Source organism: Urocitellus parryii, chromosome 1, assembly GCF_045843805.1.
Source record: "Urocitellus parryii isolate mUroPar1 chromosome 1, mUroPar1.hap1, whole genome shotgun sequence".
Lineage (NCBI taxonomy): Eukaryota > Metazoa > Chordata > Mammalia > Rodentia > Sciuridae > Urocitellus > Urocitellus parryii.
Window position 1 is genome coordinate 181997807 of NC_135531.1, and position 19754 is coordinate 182017560.

General features: G+C 44.5%; 1 protein-coding gene across 1 annotated transcript in view; it reads left to right on the plus strand.

The window, feature by feature from the left end:
• Positions 1–3880: 3880 nt before the first annotated feature.
• Positions 3881–19754, plus strand: part of Ralb (RAS like proto-oncogene B) — a 40783-nt gene continuing 24909 nt past the window's right edge. The window contains exon 1 of the mRNA XM_026408878.2: positions 3881–4055. The gene's annotated coding sequence lies outside the window, so the exon portion shown is untranslated. The remainder of the gene's footprint in view (positions 4056–19754) is intronic.

Below are 19754 nucleotides of genomic sequence, written 5' to 3' on the forward strand. Positions count from 1 at the left end.
CATAGAAGAACAGAAAAATGATCAAAATGCTGAAGGTTAAGTTCATCTACTATTTTTGGTCCTGGGGATTGAACCCAGGGGCACTGAGCCACTGACCCACATTCCCAACACATTTTATATTTTATTTACAGACAGGGTCTCGCTAAATTGCTTAGGGTCTCATTTTAAGTTGCTGAGGCTGACTCTGAACTCCTGATCCTCCTGCCTCCGCCTCCCAAGCTGTTGAGATTCCAGGCGTGCACCACCAGGACCTGGCAAGTTCATTTACTTTTGCTGTTTAGAGTCCTTCCAAAACTTCTAGCAGGAATGGCTCTCTGCCCCCCTTCCCCCTCTGTAGACTGGCAACCTCCTTTCTTTTCAAATTGAGGCAGTCACCAAATCTCAGGGGACGCTGGGGCTTGTCTGGGCTCTTTCTAATAATATCATCTATTTATATAATCAGCTCATGGCAGTGAGGCTTTAACGTTTGGTGATGTTCGAGGAAATCAGTCGGCCATCCTTTCCACACCCTCCCCCAGTCTCCACCCACCTCCCTAGTGTCAAAGCACCTTTGGAGACCTAGGTGGTAAGCCCAGTATAATAATATAATAAGCTCCTTCAGAGGCATGCCCTCAGTGACCTAACTTCCTCCCACTTCCTAAGGGCTCATCTTCTCCCAATAGTGCCACACGGGCCTTTGGAGAACATTCAACATTCAAATTGTAGCAAAAACCTAAATCAAAGCATGTCACCCTCCTGGCTTGAGCCTTGTTGGTAGCTTCCAACACACTAGCAGGACCCTCCTTAGCAACATCCAGAAACCTCTGTGGGATCTGCTGCCACCTCCCTCTCCAGCCGTGTGTAGATCACTTTCCCTGCTCACAGTTCCAGTTCTCCTGGCTGTTCTCAGTCCCATGCTTATGATTATTATTATTTTTTCCTGCCTCCAGATCAGGCTTTTTACTCTGCCTGAAATATTCCTCAGGGCTTCCTCTCAGCCCCAACTTTAGCCAAGATTGATCAATTCTTCCTCATTGTTCATAGTCCTCATTTAAATGTCATTGTCAAGGAGAGACCATTTTTGGATTCTCTATAAGGACACATTTTGGAATTGTTGAGTAGCTTGTTTGTTTACTGGTTTTTCCATTCTTTGGTCTGGGTTGTTCATTACTATATCCCAGCACCAGCTAGGTACATCATTGGACCTTATATCAGTCAGAATGGGCTAAGCTATGCTGCAGTAATAAAAACTTCCAAATCTTAATGCTATGATTTTGGTGTGATTTGAGGATCATGTTTAAAGCCTTGGTCCTCAGGATGGTGCTGTTGGAGTGCTGTCCTTAGAAGGGACTGTGGGGCAGTGGTTTTTCCTCTGCTTGTTGTTGGAGATGTGCCTATTCACTCCTATATGTACTCCTGCCATGATGTATACCATCTATATTGCCTTCACCAGAGTCCAAATCAATGCTCCCCCACCTGATTGTGGACTTTGAACCTGCCAAACTGTAAGTTTAATAAACCTTTACTCTTCACAAATTAGCTGCCTCAGTTATTGTGTTATAGTAACACAGAACTGACAAATACACTTAGTGTCTTCAACCCATAAAGGTTTATTTCTCAGTTATGTTGAATGTCCATCACAGATTGTAAGGGGGTTGTGCTCATTGTAGGAGCCCAGGCTAATGGAAAAGCCACCCTCTTACACATTCCCAGTACGGAGGATGAGAGAATTCTGCAGGGATTCACTCTGGCAATTAAATTCTCCAGCCCAGAAAAATGTATATGTTGTATCTGCTCACAAGTCATTGGTTAGTGCTAGTTACATGGTTCCAACCAACCAGAGGCAGCTAAGAAGTTCAATCCTATCCAGTGATTAGCGAAGAGAAGTAGAAATATTTCCCAAATGGCACTAAAGACTAGCACAGTACTCCATAAATACTTTTGAAGGAGTACCTAGAATGTTCTTTTTATAGCACAGTGGGTTAGAGGGGCCTTACAGAGTCTTGCTGCTCAAACTCTTGGCTTTACCAGGAGGCAGTGCTCTGGCAGGAGAAGCTCAGCTGAGAAGAGATCCCCTGAGACCTGGCAGGAGCCATCCCATAGGCAGCTGAGGCCTGGGGGGACACATTGCTGGCCTAGTATCCTGTATGAAGCAGCCCTGTTCCCTAAAAAAAAAAAAAAAAAAAAAAAAAAAAAAAAGGCCCTACCACTCCTCTATGACTCTACCACACTCAGCTCAGGGCCCAGAACATCCAGGAGCTGAATATAGGATCCTTCAGAGTTCTAGAGGAGGAATGTGAGACAGCCTTTCTCAGACAGCCCAGCACATCCTGCTACTCAGACAGAGGAAAGCTGATATGCACCCAGGAGAGGTGGTTTTAACAGGGTCTTGAGTGTACATCATAACCTTTGGCAGTAATCACAGCCTTAGCTCACATTTGTGGAGCTCCCACCAAATGTATACCTTGAGCTGTATGTGTAATTTCACAAAAATCTTCATACCTAGAATGTGTGCTGAACTGCTCCGATTGTACAGCTGGGAAACTGAGGCCCCCAGAGGTTAAGTAACTTCCTAAGTAACTGCTAGTTATACATAAAGCCTTCCTTTAAGATTAAGCTGCCAGACTCCAAACATCATTAATCCATAGGGAAAATTTGGGTGTGATTCCCCTTCTAGATCATAAATACGTGAGAGCATCCTCTTTGAGAAGCTTCCTGCCACTTCTTCCTGAGAGTACCCAGCAAAGTCTGTCATATCATTAGCACTCAGTAGTCCACAGTGCACAATTGGGGTAAAAACTGAATACTTCAGATACTAGACTAACAATAAAACGGTTTTCTGGTTACATTAAAACAACAACAACAACAAAAAACCCCAAAACTCTGTGCCTTTTGCTATATAGATATTGAAGGGGTGTGTGGACGTGCTACTACATAGCAACCTAGCACAAAGCTGCTAATACACATGTATCCAACTTATAATGATCAACAACAGAAGAAATAATTATTCTGTGCTAGTTGCTGTGGGTAGCACATTGAATAGGTTTAAACGTAGGCCCTTCTTTAGAGAGGCCTACATTTAAACTCTTAATTGCAATACAGTGTGATGTGCCACGTCTGTGTAGAGGTCAGTGAGGCCACAGAATACGTGAAGGTGCAGCTCGTTAGTAAACTCTACAAAGGGAAGGCTAGTTAGAAAAATCACCCTGGGTAGAAGCCTATTTTTGATTTAAAAAACCACAAATTGTGGGGCTTTTAAAGATGATGTCTAGGGTAGTTTGCTGGAGAGAACCTCTGGCCATGAGCTTGCCCACTGCACTTCCTGCTTCCAACTCTGGGTCAAGGTTCTGGCTCTTGGTTGTGACCGGGATTAGGTTACAGTGAAGCATTGGTTAAATAACTCCATTACTGCTAATGGGATGTCATCAGCTAAATTATTGGTGGCGGAACATGGAGGTGCCACTGCAGGCGCCCCTAGCTGGTGTTCCCAGAATTAGCTGGACCTTCCAAAGAGCGCACTTGGCCACCTCTTAATTTTCTGAGGTTTCGGTAGAGCAGGTTTGTCCTTCCCTTTTCCTTACTTTGGCTTCGCCCTGGCCTACAGCCCACAACCCCAGCGCCGCTTCGCCCGCCCACGCCCAGCGTCCCCAGACCAGGTCCCGGCTCCTCCACTGCCGCAGCGGTCACGTGCAGCGTGTCCCGCCCGGGAAAGAAGGGAACGGCGGTGGGCGGGCCAGAGCTGCGGGGCCCGCCCCTCCGCGTGAGTCGGCTTCTTATTGGAGAAGTCTCCTTCCCTGCCGCCCGCGGCTTGGAAGGCCCGCTTCGGATTGGCCGATAGGCGCTAAGGGGGCGTGGCCTCGAGGCGAAGGGCGAGAGCGGAAGGGAGGGCGCGCTCCTGAGAGGAGGGGTTGCCTAGGCGACGCCGGGGGCGCGCTCGGGGGTGGAGAAGCGAGCCGCAGCTGCTCAATGACAAATCGGCGGGGGACGGCTGGGGTCCGGCCCCAGGAGGGGGCGGGGCGCGCTTAAGAGCTGCGGGCTGGGCGCGGACGGCCGAGGCAGCGCGGCCAGGGTCCCAGGTAAGGGCGCGGCGCCCGGGCAGGGTCCCCTCCGGGCGGGGTGGGGCGCGGGCTGGGGAAGTGGGTGCGCCGCCCAGTGCCCTGGAGCCTCCTGTCCCCGCGCTCTCCGCGGGGCTGTGGTTGGGCAGCGGCCGGACACGTCGCTCCCCGGGGCCCGCGGAGGGCGAAGCCCGGGCAGCTGCCCCGCTCGGCTCCGGGAGGTCCACCCTGGGGACAGCCTCGGGCCTCTCACCTCGGCTGGGGCTGAGGAAGTGGGGACGGCGCCCCAGCCGCTCCCTGGTCGCCTCTCCTTCCCTTTTCCCACAAATGGCCACTGCTCCCACTTCCTGCCCTTTCGGGTCTCCAGCCTGAGGGTGGTTCATTTCCTCGGTTCCTTAATTGCCGCTTTGCGCAGGAAAAGAGCGAAAAGTGTTGCAAAAACTTATTACCGTAGGAACTTGGGGTGGCTCGGGCCGGTTGCTAAAGTTTTTTTGGTTTTGCTGTTTCTTTGGGGGTCTTGTTTTGTAAATGAGCACAGTCCTCTCATCCTCGTTCCCTTCTGATGGGGTCTTGAGGCACCATGACTTTAACTGCCCTGACGCGGCGGGCGACTCTGTTCTTGGAGTGTCGGTGGTTGGTTCAGACCAGTCGCTGCGCCCAGACTGCTCGTTTGAACAGTGCCCTTCCCCTCTCTGCGCACTTTCGGGTGACTCCCAGAAACGTCGGAACTTTGATGTTGGGATCGAGTGAGTCTTCTGGGGAGAAGTTCTACTGTCAGGTGGACTGATTTAGAATTGTCCCAGGAAGAGACTTGGCTGATTGTTCGTTTGAGTTATCTGTGACTTGACTTCAACCCTTGCAGAGCAGAGAACTTTCTGCCCTGTCCTACTTTCCTAACCTCATTTCTTCTTTTAAGTTTTGGGGATGGATAGTGGGCACTGGTTGGCAGGGGGTAGAGCATGTCTTTTAGATGTGCAAATGACTGGTGTTCTAAGCGGAGCAACAAGATTCTTGGATGTCACCAGACCTCAGAACAAGGCAGTGTTCCTTAAACCTGGAGCAGTAGAAGCACGGTTCTCAGAAATGGGGTGACGACGAAAGGTGGTGCTAAATATTGGCAAGAACAAGAGACAGTTGAGTTTGTAGACCTGGGTTGAATGCTGGTTCTGGAACTTTATTAGTGATCTTGATCTTGAGCATCCCCCCCCCCCAAGCTTCAGAATCAACTGTTAAAAAGTTGATAATAGTTTTTTATCCTCATTGTTAGGATTAAATCAAATAGAACTGTTTAAAGTGTTTTTTTGTAGTTGTGTGTGTGTGTGGGGGGGGGGGAGTGGTGGCTTGATGTTTCCCAAGGCCAGGTGTATTAAGGTCTTGTTTGCCATGCTGTGGTGCTGTGCTGAGGTGGTAGAACCTTTAAGGGGTGGGGCCTAGTCGGAAGATTAGGTCTCTGGAGGGTGTGCCCATGAAGGGGATATTTGGGACCCCTGTGTCTTCCTCTTTTTGCTTCCCAGTCACCATTAGATGAGCAATTTGTTCCACCACACTCTCCCATCATAATCAAAACAGGCCTTAAACCACAGATTGACCAACCATGGTTTGAAATCTCCCACAGTGTAAGCCAGAGTAAACCTCTCTTCTTTTTAACTTTTTAACTTCTCAGGAATTTGTTACAGTAACAGAAAGCTAACACTGGAAGAAGCATCAGCTACTCTACTTTATTCTGATCACATCTTCTGAGTCTTTCTTTCCTTTTTGGAAAGAGAGAAAGAGAAAGTTCCTGAAATTGAATCCAGGGCCTCATGTATGCTAAGCATGCTCTATACCACTGAGCTACATCCCCAAACCCTTTTCTTCTATTCACATTACTTCTCATTGGAAACAGCAGACACTCTGAGATCCTAGCAAGACTCTCCTATGCCTGAAGAGTAGACATTTTCCCAGAATTTAGTGTGGAAAAAGTGTCGATGTTAATTTCTGGGTCTCTTTTGGGAAAATGGAACCTGGACATCTAAAGACAGGAAAACAATAAATAAAACCGTAAGTGGAATTTGAAGAGGTCTTGGTGGAAGGTGGAAAAAGTGAAAAAAGTTCTAAATTCTTGCCTTGAAATTCTTCAAGTTTCTTGTCTGTAAAAGGCTGAGACTTCATGAAAAAGGTTAAACCTGAGCATGGAGGTGATCCTGTACCACACCACTCAGTCCCACTAGGCCTGCCTGCATTCAGTTACTAAAGTCTTACCTACTCATCTCATTTGTGGAAGTCAAAAACATCATTCGTGTCGTTTTCTGAAAGCTAAATTTGGAGACAATATAACCACCAAGACCTACAGTTTGGAAGAAATCTTGGTGAACTCTTAGAAAGTTTTCAGTGTAACTGGTCTCAAGATAAAATACAGAACTTTCACTTTTCATTGGCTCTAATTACTGGTAAACAGCCCCCTACTGTAGAACATTCAGGACACTTGGAGTTTTTGTGTATTTTGTGTATGTATGTGTGTGTAGGGGGGTAAATGATGCATGTTGTTGAGAATTCTGAATGTTAGGGGGCCCAGAGTACCAGGAAGAAGGGGACTCTTCCCTATTAGGGTGATTGGGTGTGTAAGAAGGAGAGAAATGGTTATTGGACATCCGTTATCTATTTGGCAGAGATCCACTGATCTAACCAATACCATATAAATATGTGGCCTTGAAGATTTGACAGTGAGCTATTTCCTTTAGCACCATGGTTCTTATGGAACTTAGGAATATAAACAGTGGTGTGTATGTCCACACATTCTTAGACATTCCAGAAAAGCAATGGGGCCAGTAGGCAAGAGGGTGTGTGAACTTTTGGTTGGCAAGAGGGAAAAGAAAGATATAGAGAACAGATATAGGAATCTGAGTGTGAAAGTGGGAAGGTAGGTAGATGTGGTTATTAAGACAATTAGAAAATGCCAGCCAACTCTCAAATCTAAGTTTATAGCACTTAAAGAAAAAAAAAACTGCTTATAGTTTTCCTGTCCTCTTGAGAGTCCCCCCACCCCTGCAGTGCCAGGGATTGAACCTGGGGACCTGGTTCATGCTAGGCAAGTACTCTGCCACTGAGTTATATCACAGCCTCAGAGTTTGCTCTTTTTTTTTTTTTTTTTTGAAATATAGATGCAGAGCCAGATGTGGTGGTGCACACCTATTATCCCAGTGATGGGGGAGGCTGAGGCAGGAGGATCCCAAGTTCAAGGCCAGCCTGGGCAACTTAGGGAGATCCTGTCTAAAAATAAAAAGGGCTGGAGGTATAGCTAAGTGGTAGAGCTACTCAATCCTCAGTACTGAAAAAAATTCAGAAAAGGGGTTATTGTTATTAATAGGTGATCTAAAAAAACTGGTAATCTGCTATATTGTTGCCTTTGCTTTTTGTCCTTGCTTCATGGGTAACTTATAGCACATTTTCAGCCTACCAGAATGGTAATTGATACAGCAAGTCAGGCCTGATCTACACTGAACTATTCCAAGCTACATAATTTTACTTAGTATATGACACGAGTTAAAGGAAATACATACACTGTCATGTATTTAAAAAATAAAAGCAATTTTAAAAAAAAGGAAATACAGAAGCTGCCCTGTGTGACTGGCTTCCTCTAAAGTTTATTTGCCTTTTGAGTTTTCTATTGGTGTATAAAAAAAATTTTCCCAAATTTGGCAGTACTATAAATGTTAGTAATGATCTCACACAATATTTATTTAGTATTGTTTCATACAGTTTCTGAAGTTCAGGAATCTATTCATTTGGTCAAAGGGCTTTTGACTCAGATTCTCTCTCAAGGTCACCGTTACCTGAAGGCTTGATGGCTGGAGGAACTGCTTCCAAGATGCCACACTCACATGGCTGAAGTCTCAGTTTCATACTCCTCGAGCCTCTCTCTATAGGCTACTTCACAAGATAGTAGCCAACTTTCTTCCCAAAGCTGGTGACCTGAGAGAGAACGTGTATCATAGCGATCAAGATGGAAGCTACAGTATCTTGGTATCTAATCTTGGAAATGACAGCCCATCACTTCTACCAGTACACAGAACAAACCTGATATATTGTGGGAAGGGACTATCTGAGGGACCTTTGGCATTCTTGGTGACTAGCTACTACTTTGTTTTGGCAGTAGTGGGGATTGAATGCAGGGGTACTTTCCCTCTGAGCTTCATCCCCAATCCTGTTTCATGTTTTATTTTGTTATTTGTTACCGGGTCTCCCTAGGTGGCTGAGGCTGGCCTTGAACTTGCAGTTCTCCTTCCTCAGCCTTTTGAGTAGCTGGAACTACAGGCATGGGCCACAATACCCAGCTTACTTTTTTTTTTTTTTTTTAACATTTGGACCAGACATTATTGAAAAAAAAAAAAATCTTTAAGATGATTAGTAAAGTGTGTAGTACTGTAGGAGATTAAAACACAGCTGGAGTTTTTGCTATTCTAAAAACTTTTGGTAGTATACTTGAAACTTTATGTTCTTTGGTTCTTCATTGTCAGATGCTAGAATTAATTAGCCAAATATGCAGTTGCTTTGGAAATTAGAAATTTAAATTTTGCTTTCCCTAAACCAAATGGAACAGCTGAGATTTTTTTTAACCCTAAAACAAGTTGGTAAAAAAAAAAAAAACCTATTGCCAAAGTGATTTCCTTGATGAACAGCTTAAAATTAGTCATTAATGATTTGTGTATTCTTAAAAATAAAGCTCATTGGCAAAGTAGCCAAAAAGTTTTGGGGAATTTAAGCCCTCTCTCCTCGCCTGCATAATTTAAATCTTTGGACAATGTTTATTTGCCTAGCAATTCTTCAGTTCTCTCTCAGCCCTCACACATTTTAATTATCCACTTGGGTAGAAGGACTTCATTCTTCAGCATCCACATGAAGTCTTCCTGAGTGACTACAGGTCGGGAGCAGAATTTAGGAAACCCATGCCTGTAGGGCCCGGCTAATTAATACACCTCCCTGTTTCCTTTCATCTCTGAAATTTCTACAGTTCTAATATTTTCATGTAACAGATCTCTTTGAATGAAGCATATTTATAACAGGATCTCATTAATCATGTTCAATTGCAAGAATTGCACTTGTACTTTGCAACCCATTTGAGTCACAATCAGGCAGAAAAGTCACACAATTTGCATTTCCTCTGCTTCCTATTTTTGGCCCCATTCCCATCCTCTGTCCTAATTTATGAGCTGGTTCCTTTCTTTTCTTTCATCCTACCTTTCCCACAATCCCCCTTCTTCCTTCCGCAGGAAGGGATTGGTGGCCAGTCACTTATTGTTGGTTAGCTGGTCCTATTGTTAGGAATGGGTTCTATTTATTTTTTGTGGTGCTGGGGATTGAATCTAGGGCCTCACACATGCTAGGCAAGTGCTCTGCTATTGAGCTATCTCCCCAACCTTTAGGAATGAATATTAGGTAATGGAGTAGCTCTATTAATAGTTGCATATTGAGACTTTAAAAAAAATCTCAAGTTAGATCTGTTCAGTAATTGCTGCCATTTTTTAATGTCCCAATTGTTCTAAATCTAGCCACTTTCCCCATGTCCCCTGTTTTCCACTCCATAGCTAGAGTGACCTTTTCAACATGCAGGCACAGTGATGCCTGGTGGAAAAACTTCCGTGGCTTTCCAGTGCCTGTGGGGTCTTGAGTGGCGTGGCCCTTCCTTGCCTCTCGAGTCTTATTGCCTCTTTCTCTCTGCTTCAGAAAGTCACAAAGGTCTTTCTTCAGCTTCTGACCTGTACCTCTTCCCTTTTGCCTTGGGTCTTCCTGAATTCTCCGAGGGGGAGCAGAGCATGTGAATGGAACCGTAGGTAGGAAGCACTTAGCGTGTGGATGGGACTGAAGGAAGCCTGGCTGGGCAAAGGCCTTCCAGGCCGTGGCCCAGGGAGGGTTTAGGTTCTCGTCATGGCAGGCCATTAGACCAGGAAGCACACTGTCACTTACATCCTTAAAAAATTGCACCACGGGCTCTGTGGAGAGCAGTTTGGACTGGAGAGGGGCTAAGGTGCCAGGAAAGAGGAGTCATCTGGGGAGCTGTGGCTGGGATCTGGCTGTGGCAGAGAAGGTGGACTGAGTGGTTGGGTTTGAAGAGTATTTTGGAGGTGAAATCAATAGAACTTGTCACAAACTGAGTTGGGGAATCAAAAATAACCTTCAAGTTTCTGGTTCTTATGACAGCTTGGGTACCCCGGCGTGGTTTGGTAGCTATTAGATGGGGAGAGAAGAGTGGAGAAGGAGCAGCCTTAAGGGGGAAGAATCAACAGTTCTATTTTGGGTCTAAGTTTGAGATTCTTGTGAAACAGCCAAGACGGGTGGCAGGAAGGCAGGGGGGTCTGGGTTGCATCTGAACAGTTTGCAAGCTGCACAGAAAACCCTAGAAGGGATGCCCTTGCCTAGGGAGAGGGTAGAGAGACGGGAAGGGTGGGTGTCTGAGGAGGACTGAAATGTAGAAGCCAGGTAAAAGAGGAAGAGGCCTGTAAACGTGGAGGAAGGCGCAGAGAAGTGAGAAGCCCTCCAGGAAATGTGAGTGTAGGTGCTGGAAGGGAAAGACACGCTGAGGCACGCTGTGCACTGGCCTCCGAGGGCCTTCCCTCTTCCAGGCAAGACTTCATTGCAGCTGCTCTGTGCTCACTTTTAAACAGGGGAGAGGTTGGAGAGGAGAGGGAGACAAGTTTTCTTTGGAGTTGGTCACATGGTATGACCTTGACAAGACCAGTTTCTGTGAGGTTATGTGAGGGAGTCAGTCAGATTAGAATGAAAAGCAAGAGGAGGAAGCACAGGCCCTTGCTATTCAGAGTGGGATCTGTGGGCCCAGAGCAGCAGCTGACGTAGGTGCCTAGTGCAGAAGCTTGGAGTCCACCCAGACTTGCTCATTCCAAATACGTGTTTAATAAGATCCCCAGCTCATTTGTTGCTACGTTAGAGTTCGAGAAGCTTTGGTGCAATGGTTTGGGGATATAGCTCAGTTGGTAGAATGCTTGCCTTGCATGCACAAGGCCCTGGGTTCAATCCCAACACCACCACCAAAAAAAAAAAAAAAAAAAAAGTTGGTGTGCTGGATGCCTGGTATTCAGTGTAGAGGGCTTGGGGCTGTGGGACCTTTAAGAGGGAAGGCCTGGGGGGATGGTTGGCTCGTAGGTGAGGGACCCGTGCTGCCCTTAGAAAAGAGCAAGGTTCTTGTGGGACCTTGGGTTAAATACCGAGTGAGAATGACCCTTCCCTGTTCTCTGACTTGTGTTCCTGCCATGATTCCCTCCTTCTTGAGGCCCTCATCAGAGGCCAAAGACATGAGGCTGCCTGATCTTGGACTTTCAGCCTCCAAAAACATGAGCGAAATGAACCTCTTCTTTATGTATGACCCAGCCTCAGGTATTTTGTTTTAGCAATAGAAGGTAAACTAATACGATTAGTATAGTTAGCCAGACAGTTCTGAATAGTGTGGTGAGCTGGAGGGACCTAGGGGATCAGGGTGTGTGTGTTTAGGATGAAGATGGAATGGAGTTGTCTCTTTTGCTCTGGGGATGATTCTGTAGAGAGGAGAAGACTGGCCAGGGAGAAGACAACCACCTGTTTATGGGTGATGGCTTCTGTGTTCTTGGGAAAATGAGGCAAGGTCATCTGTCAAGAATGGGCAAGTGGAGGGAGTAAGGGAGAGATACGGTGAGATTTCTAGAACATGTGGAGTGAGCGCCCAGGCCTGGTTGTGATCATAAATGCATTGAAAGTGAATTCCGTGAGACTGGTGACAGGATTTCATTTCTTGCCAGGTCAGGTGTGGCTAGGAGAGCAGTGGTTTGAGGGCGCCTCCAGGAGGAGCAGGAGGTGAGGTGCTGGGGAGAGGGGCCTCGGAGGTGAAGGGGGGCCGTGGAGCCCAGAGGGGGTTGATGGGCAGAGAGAACCTGCTGGAGGCCAATGCCTGCAGGTGTCAGGAGGCCAGAGAATTCTGGCAGGGCTATTGGTCAATAGCAGAGAGCTGGAAGGATCGAGGCTGGAGGGTGAGAGGAGAGAACTGTTTGGAGATGGTGAAGTTCAGGGTATGACCACAGCAGTGTTGGGGAGAATGAAGGAAAAGGGTTTTGGAGAAGAGGAGGTCCAGCCTCTGAGAGCCCTTTGCTGGGTCATCGGAGTGGGTGTAGAAGTCACTGAGGAGGATGACGGAGCTGGGGTAGGAGGAAGTCTGTGAAACAGAAGCGGATGTCCCTAATAAATGAGGGAAGTGACCAGGAGATCTGGAGCTGATAGTAACAGAGAGGGGACTGGGTATCACAGCTGGGAAGTCCAGGCCTCAGAGATGCAGCTTCTGCAACAGGAGGGGACAGGGGAAGCACTGAACTGGAATTGAAGGAAGAGAAGGAGGAAGGACACTTATCTGGTTCCCTGTCGCCTGGAGGCACATGGTGTGAGAGGTCACACGGCTGCTGTTTAACACATGGCATCCCCAGGGCACACCCAGGTATCAGGCAAAGCCAGAGTTGAGAACATTTTTAAAAGAGGCAGAGGCTCTTGAAGGCTTTGCTGGTGTCCCTGAGGGTACAGGAAATGCGGGGTTAGTCATTTCAGGGGTTGGATGCAGTTCTCTTGGGCTGAGTCCTAGTAGTGAGGACCCTTTCAGTGACTTGGTCAGAGAAATGTTCAGGGGTGTGCCACCCCTTGGAAAAGGGTGAGTCTCCTCCAGAACTGTCCTTCCCAAGTCTTGGCAGGGAGGAGCATCTGCTGCACAAGATTCCCTCATGCATCACGCACTGCTGCAGAGGGAAAGGGATGAAGGGCTTTCTGTTAGAGCAGTTCCAGAAGCTACTGGGGGAAGTTAGGATAGGCATGTCCTACAGTGCCCATTGAGCCGGTGTGGTGGCATGCACCTACAGTCCCAGCCACTCAGGAGGCTAAGATAGGAGGATTGCTTGAACCCCTGGAATTCCAGGCCAACCTAGGCAATATGGCAAGACCCTGTCTCAAAATCAACAAAAAATGTCCATTGGTGATACCTCTGAAGGGAATGACAGTGTCTTTCTGGGTGATGGAGAATAAAGAAGGGTGTCAAGGACCAGTGCTGATGGGAATATGCCTACGCTTGTTTCTGTGTTGACCGTGCATTTGGTATGGATCCCCCTTTGCTCCTGCCTGGCTGACCTGTGAGGTGGGCAGGGCAGATCTTTGCCCTGTTCTTCAGGTGGTGACTGAGGCCCAGGTGATGAAGTGTCTTGCCTCCGTGGCCAGTAGGGTGTGAGTGGCTGAGGCTAGAAGACAGGCCTCTTCCTCACTAGCATATGTGCTGGACACTGGGCGGCCTCTGAATGAAGAAACCTGCATTCTTTAAGGACCAGCAGCTCATCCTGACTTAGTGTAGACTTGGCTCTGAAGCTAAGGTCTTTCTTACAGCTTTCTAGAAGTTTAGAGTTGATAGAAATCAGTGCCGTACTTACTCAGAACGTATTTTGACATGCATCTCCTCATTTGGTCTCCATAACAACCTGAGGAGAGAGCTATCCTATATTTTTTATGAATCAAACTGAGGCCAAGAAATGTTAAATAACCAAAGTTGTTAGCTTCTTAATGGCAGACTTCAGGCTTAAGTAGAAATATTTTTTCCTGGCTTATACTGTAGTTGATATATAACTACTTTTCAAAAAATATAGTAAAACATACATAAATAACATTTACTATTTTAACTATTTTTAAATGTATACTTGAGTAGCAGTAAGTTGTATTCACATGGTTTGCAACCATCACCACCACCATCCATCTCTAGAACTTTCTCATCATCCCATATGAAACTCTGTACGCATTAAACAACAAGTGCCCATTTCTCTCTAACTCCAGGCACTGGCAACCAGATGCTACTTCCTGTCTCTGAATTTGACTATTCTGGGTGTCTCACGAGACTGTCCAGTATATGTGCTTTTGTGTCTGGCTTATTGCACTCAGCAGAATGTCCTCAGGTTCATCCATGTCGTAATGTGTGTCAATTTCCTTTCTTTTAAGGCTGAATAATGATCTGTTGCAGCTGCAGGCCACATTTTGCTTATCTGTTGATGGACACTTGGGCTGTTTCCACCTTGGGCTATTGTGAATAATACTGCTGTGAACGTGGATGTGAAAGGATGTGAAAATATCTGTCCAAGTCCTTGCATTGTTATTTTGGGTGTATAATGACTATTTTTTGTCATACATTTCCTCTCAGGTCTTTGTATTTGTCTCTTGGGGGGCGGGTAACTGGGGATTGAACTCGGGGGCACTCAACCACTGAGGCATATCCTCGATTCTATTTTGTATTTTATTTAGAGACAGGAGCTCACTGAGTTGCTTAACACCTCACTTTTGCTGAGGCTGGCTTTGAACTCGTGATCCTTCTTCCTCAGCTCCTGAGCTGCTGGGATTACTGGCATGTGCCACCCTGCCTGGCTTGTCTCTCTCTTTAGTGAGCTTTCTGACCCCATAGCTCTGGGTCCCTGTTTCAGTATTTCAGGCCATATTTGAAGGGCTTCACCACCCCACCCCAATCTTGGGAGCAGCAGACAGTGTAGTGGCTCAGAGTGTGGACTCTAAACCTGTGACTTCAGGCAAGTTATGCCAGCTGTGTGGGAGGACCCACTTAGACTGGGCAGGTCAGCTGCCAGGGGTGTCTAGGAAGGTGATGGAGGAAATATTTCAGTAAAGGGTGCAATTATAGATGACCCTCTTGGTCTTTCTTGAGGAGCAAGAGCAGTTGTGGCAGAAGGACTAACATGTGCCTCGGGGCATACATGAGAATCTTCTGATAAGAGATTCAGAGCTATTATCTTTTGCTCTAGTTAATTTTTCTAAATATTTATTTTTTAGTTGCAGCTGTTATTTTATTTATTTTTTATGTGGTGCTGAGGATCGAACCCAGGGCCTCGAATGTGCTAGGCGAGTGCTCTACTGCTGAGCCACAACCCAACCTCTCGTTCTAGTTAATTTTAAATTTTTTTTTTTTTTGTTAACCCGGGTTTATTTTTATTTTTGTTTTTTTGGGGGGATGGGATAGATAAAAGAGGTTAGGGGACAGAAATACCTAAAACAAATTTCCTTAGGCACACAGCAGTGCTAATTTGAATTGTTTTATAGCTCTAATTTTAGGAAATAAAAGCCCCAAATTAACAAGGAACTTAGGTTGTTTAATTCAGCTTCCTCATTTTTGTAGACATGGAAACTGAGTCACGCCTGTAAGTGCATTAAAAGTATGTCCTGGTGCTAATGACAATAGCAGCTACCCAGAGAAGGGGAATTGGACCAGGGAGGGCACTGGCCCCAAGTGAGTTCTGGGTAAGAGACTGAGAGGCCTGGCCCATGGTGGCTGTGCTTGGGCTGGGAGCCAGAGGGGTCCTGCGCATGAGTGAAGCAGGTGCAGGAAGATAGGAGTGGCCTCCTCTGCCCTGGCAGACAGTGCAAGCGCCTTCCAAAAGCACCGGCCTTCGTCAGTGCCAGCCAATTGCCTGGATTTAGGAACGTCAGACTTCTGATTTTTCAAGCGATGCCAGAAATTTGGACTTGTATGTAAAATTCCCTTTAAAAATGTTAATGATTAAATCAATTTTTAAAAGGCACTGTGTGAGCAAACAAAGCATGCCTGCAGGCCACCAAATTTTACAAATTGGCAGCTCTGTTTTTTGCCAAGTGGTGAAAGCTGATCTATAGCAAGATAGAGACAGAGCCAGCACACGGAGGGAAGCAGTGACAGTCTTGGCAGCGTGCAGGGCTCTGAGTCCAGCTGCCCCCAAGTCCCAGCCGTGTCTTCAGCCTCCTTCCTGTGCTGTGGATTTTTTGTTTGTTTGTTTGTTTACTTTCTCTTCAAAAACATTGTTTTTTTCTTTGTATCAGTAATATACACTAGTATTTTCCTGGTAAATCCTTCTGGATATATGAGTTTATTTACTTTATGTTTCTTTTTCATGGGGATTTTTAAAAATATACGAAGGTTCAGAGAATGGCACAATGAATTACTTTGTCCCTATCGGGTCAGGGTCAGTGATCACTTTATAGCTAATTTTTATTTTACCTCTATCTCTATTCACTCTCTTTCTCTTGATAATTTTGAAGCAGATCCTGCACATCATTTAACCTCATTACAAATGAGGTTAAATGAGGCATTTAAAAAAATTAAAACACTAATTCCTTAATATTATTAAATCCAGCCAGAATATCCAATTTCCTCATTTTATTTAAATTAGGATCCAAAAAAGGCTCTGTTTCAACTGATTGATAGTCTCTTGGGTCTATTAATTTATAGGCTTCTTCTCTATTTCCCTGAATTTGTTTACTGGAGAAATTAGGTGCTTTGTTCATGGAGCCTCCTGTAGTTTACTTATGGCTGGTGTGCATCTCTGTGGTGGTGTTTAACATGTTCCTGGAACTGCTGTTAATTGGTGGCTTGATTAGAAGAAGTTTTTATTTTTCCAATACCATATCATTGATGTTCTATCATTTTCAAGATGCTCATTTATGCTAGCTTGTCTTTTTTTTTCTTTTGAGACAGGATTTCACTATGTTGTCCCTATGCTGGTCTTGAACTCCAGGGCTCAAGTGATCTTCCTGCTTTAGCCTCCTGAGTGGTTAGGACTTCAGGCACATGCCACCACACCTGGGTTAGCTGCCATTAATGCTCTTTTTGTGGTGTTAGCTGCCTTTGATGCTCAATAGCATGAGAAAGTGTAAAAAGGTGCTGCCCAAATTCTTCCATTCCTTGGTTTGTGAGATTATTTCTAGAAAGAAGGCCTTTGCTTCAGCTGTTAGTTACCCACTGGTATAGTTTGCATAGGAGAAGTAGGGTGCATTTTTGATTCTTTCCTTTTTATTTGCCTATTTTTAACATAATGAGTTGTTACCTCCAGAGGTGACAGATGAAGTGCTTTTTAAGTTGCACTTGAACAAATTTGATTTGTTTCAATCTGTTGCAGTTATCTTTATTGATCTTTAATTGCCTCTCTGACTAGTCTCTTCAAATTGGCTCCTGAGTACCTATGGGTGGGCAAGTGTCTATTTTTAATTTATTGTTATTTTTGGTAGCTGATAGTGTTTATTGTTGAACTGCATTAAAAACCTCTGAGGAAGGCTGCTGCTTTAAGTGCTGCCCTTCTGGACAGCATTTCCTTAATGGAACGTTGATGAGAAACATGGAGTATGTGTAAAGGAAAATTGTTTAAAACGTGTTCTCCTCTTAAAACGCTTCACTCATCATTCATCCATCTCTTTATTCATTCTCCGGGCATTTGTAGGTTTCTAATGCACTGTAGGTCAAAGCTGTCCCTGGAGATTCACATGTGATCAAGATACAGCTTCTGTGCCACAGACTGGACATGACCGTGTTATAGATAGCTACAGGGTTTGCGTTGTGTTAGATTAACAGTGTGTAGGGATTCGGGGAAGGAGAGGGGGACATCATTATATATATTCACACACACACACACACACACACACACACACACACACACATAAACGTGGACACTCATAGATGCAGTTCCTAGGTTTGTGATCTTGTCACAACTACATAGTAATTTGGTATTAGATGCTAAGAGAAAGACTCCAGTTTGATTTTCAATACTAGTGGAGAATGAGGTCTACTGGACAAACAATGTCACTGAATTTTACTTTTAAATCATGCAGCATTTCTAAACCCTGAGAGTCATCTTGTTTCCTGTGCTACTTAATATTTGAGAGAGTTATTTTTTGGGGAAAAGTCCTTCATGACCATAATTTAGGTGGAGATTTTCCTAATTTGGATTCTAACAGGAAGTGGTATAAACAATTGCAATTTGCCTTGGCACTCACCTAGCAGGGGGCTGCATAAACTTCACTGTGCAGAGGACTTCCCTGGAGACTTTGTTAAAGTTCAGAGCCTGGTTCACAGGTTTAGGGTACAGCCTGAGAGTCTGCATTTCCCATAGGCTCCTGGGTGTGACTTAAAATGCAACCCAGACCCTGAATGTAAACATCTTTGTAATAATTTCTCCACAGACTGTAGGGACTTAATAAGGAAAAAATTCCTGGTAGATTTTTGTGTTATTCAGCTGTTAAATTTTTAAAATCAAACTTTAATATTCTGTTAATTTTATAAAATTCATCATATAATCACATTGATTTTAAAAATTTAAATGAAATGGAAATGTGTACAATAAAATTGAAGTTATCCCACTGGCATTATTTGATGCCACTGTTGCCAGTATTAACAGTGTATGTTATCACAATTATACATATATATATTTTTTAACAATAACATTACATTTTGTAAAACTTTTTTTTTCCCACTTAATGATACATCTTCACATTTTTCTAGGTCAATACATACAGATTTTCCTCTGTAGTTGTGTATCTAAAATTTGGTTTTATTATAATATATGCAAGTATTCCTATTGGCGGATGTTTTTCAGATTATTAGAGTATTCTGTGTAATCACAAAAAATTATTCTTGTAAGGATATATGTCCATTTTTATAGAATACTTTCCTACAAGTTTTAGATTTTTAATTTTTTAATTGATTTTTGTTGACTTTTCTTCCCCAAAAGGTTGTTGCAATTAATATTATGATCAACAGTATCCATTTCTCCAAATTCTTGACAGTACTTTTTAAATTTACCCAAGCTGATGTTTTATTTGCATTTCCTTGAGTAACAGAGAAATTGGATATGGCTTTATATATTTATTTATGAGCTGTGTTCACTTTCTTTCCTGTGAGTCACTTCTTAAATTTTTTATCTATTAAAAACCCTAGGTTGTTTCCAGGTGCAGCATACCCCTGTAATCCCAGCGGCTCGGGAGGCAGAGGCAGAAGGATCATGAGTTCAAATCCAGCCTCTGCAATTTATTAAGGCACTAAGCAACTCAGTGAGACTCTGTTTCTAAATAAAATACAAAATAGGGCTGGGGATCTGACTCAGTGGTCAAAGGCCCCTGTGTTCAGTCCCCAGACTCCCCCTCCAAAAAAACCCCCAAAAACAAAAAAACTTGGGTTGTTTGGCTTACTGTTTTGCAGGAACTTTTTATATTTTACAGATACAGTTTCATCATATGTTGCAAAGATTTTCTCCCAGTGTGTCTGTTGCTCCTTACGTATACTTCTCCCTTGCTCTTCATTTTTTTTTTTTCACTTTTATGGCTGTTTCGTTTAAACTTTCTTGCCGTGTTCAATTCCTGCATTTTTCCATTATTACTTTCTATTGGGAACACTCTTTTGAAGAAAATACAGAAGTTGAGTGTTTGTCTTCTTCACTGAGCTTTTATAAATAAAGCTGAGTTTTCCTTGTTAGCCTAATGTCCAAGCACATAACCTACAGTTATAGTCCACCAAATATAGTACCACGTGAAATAGTATTGAACTGGAAATAACCAATAGTAATTGCTTAATAAAAGCGCCCCCCAACCCTCCGTCATGTTCTTGTTTTACTGTGTGGGACAAAGATGGCTCCTGGAACCTTTGTAGACCTACATGTGCAGTGTCGTTGGGGGCTGTGGACATTTTCCAGGATACATGAATTTTGGGGGGTCCGGGGAAATGAGTTTCCTCTAGGCCCTTCACCTTCACATCTCTTTCTTTAACTGCTGGTGTCTGAGTGTTGTGGAAGGAGCTCAGGGACTAGATTCTTAGTACCAGAGCTTGGCCCTTCTTTGGCAAGGGAATTTTTTTTAGGTAATTGTCATCCAGTTCCTGTTAATTACCTTTAATGTGATTAACAATCACCTGGAAGAGCCAGGCACAGTGGCGCATGT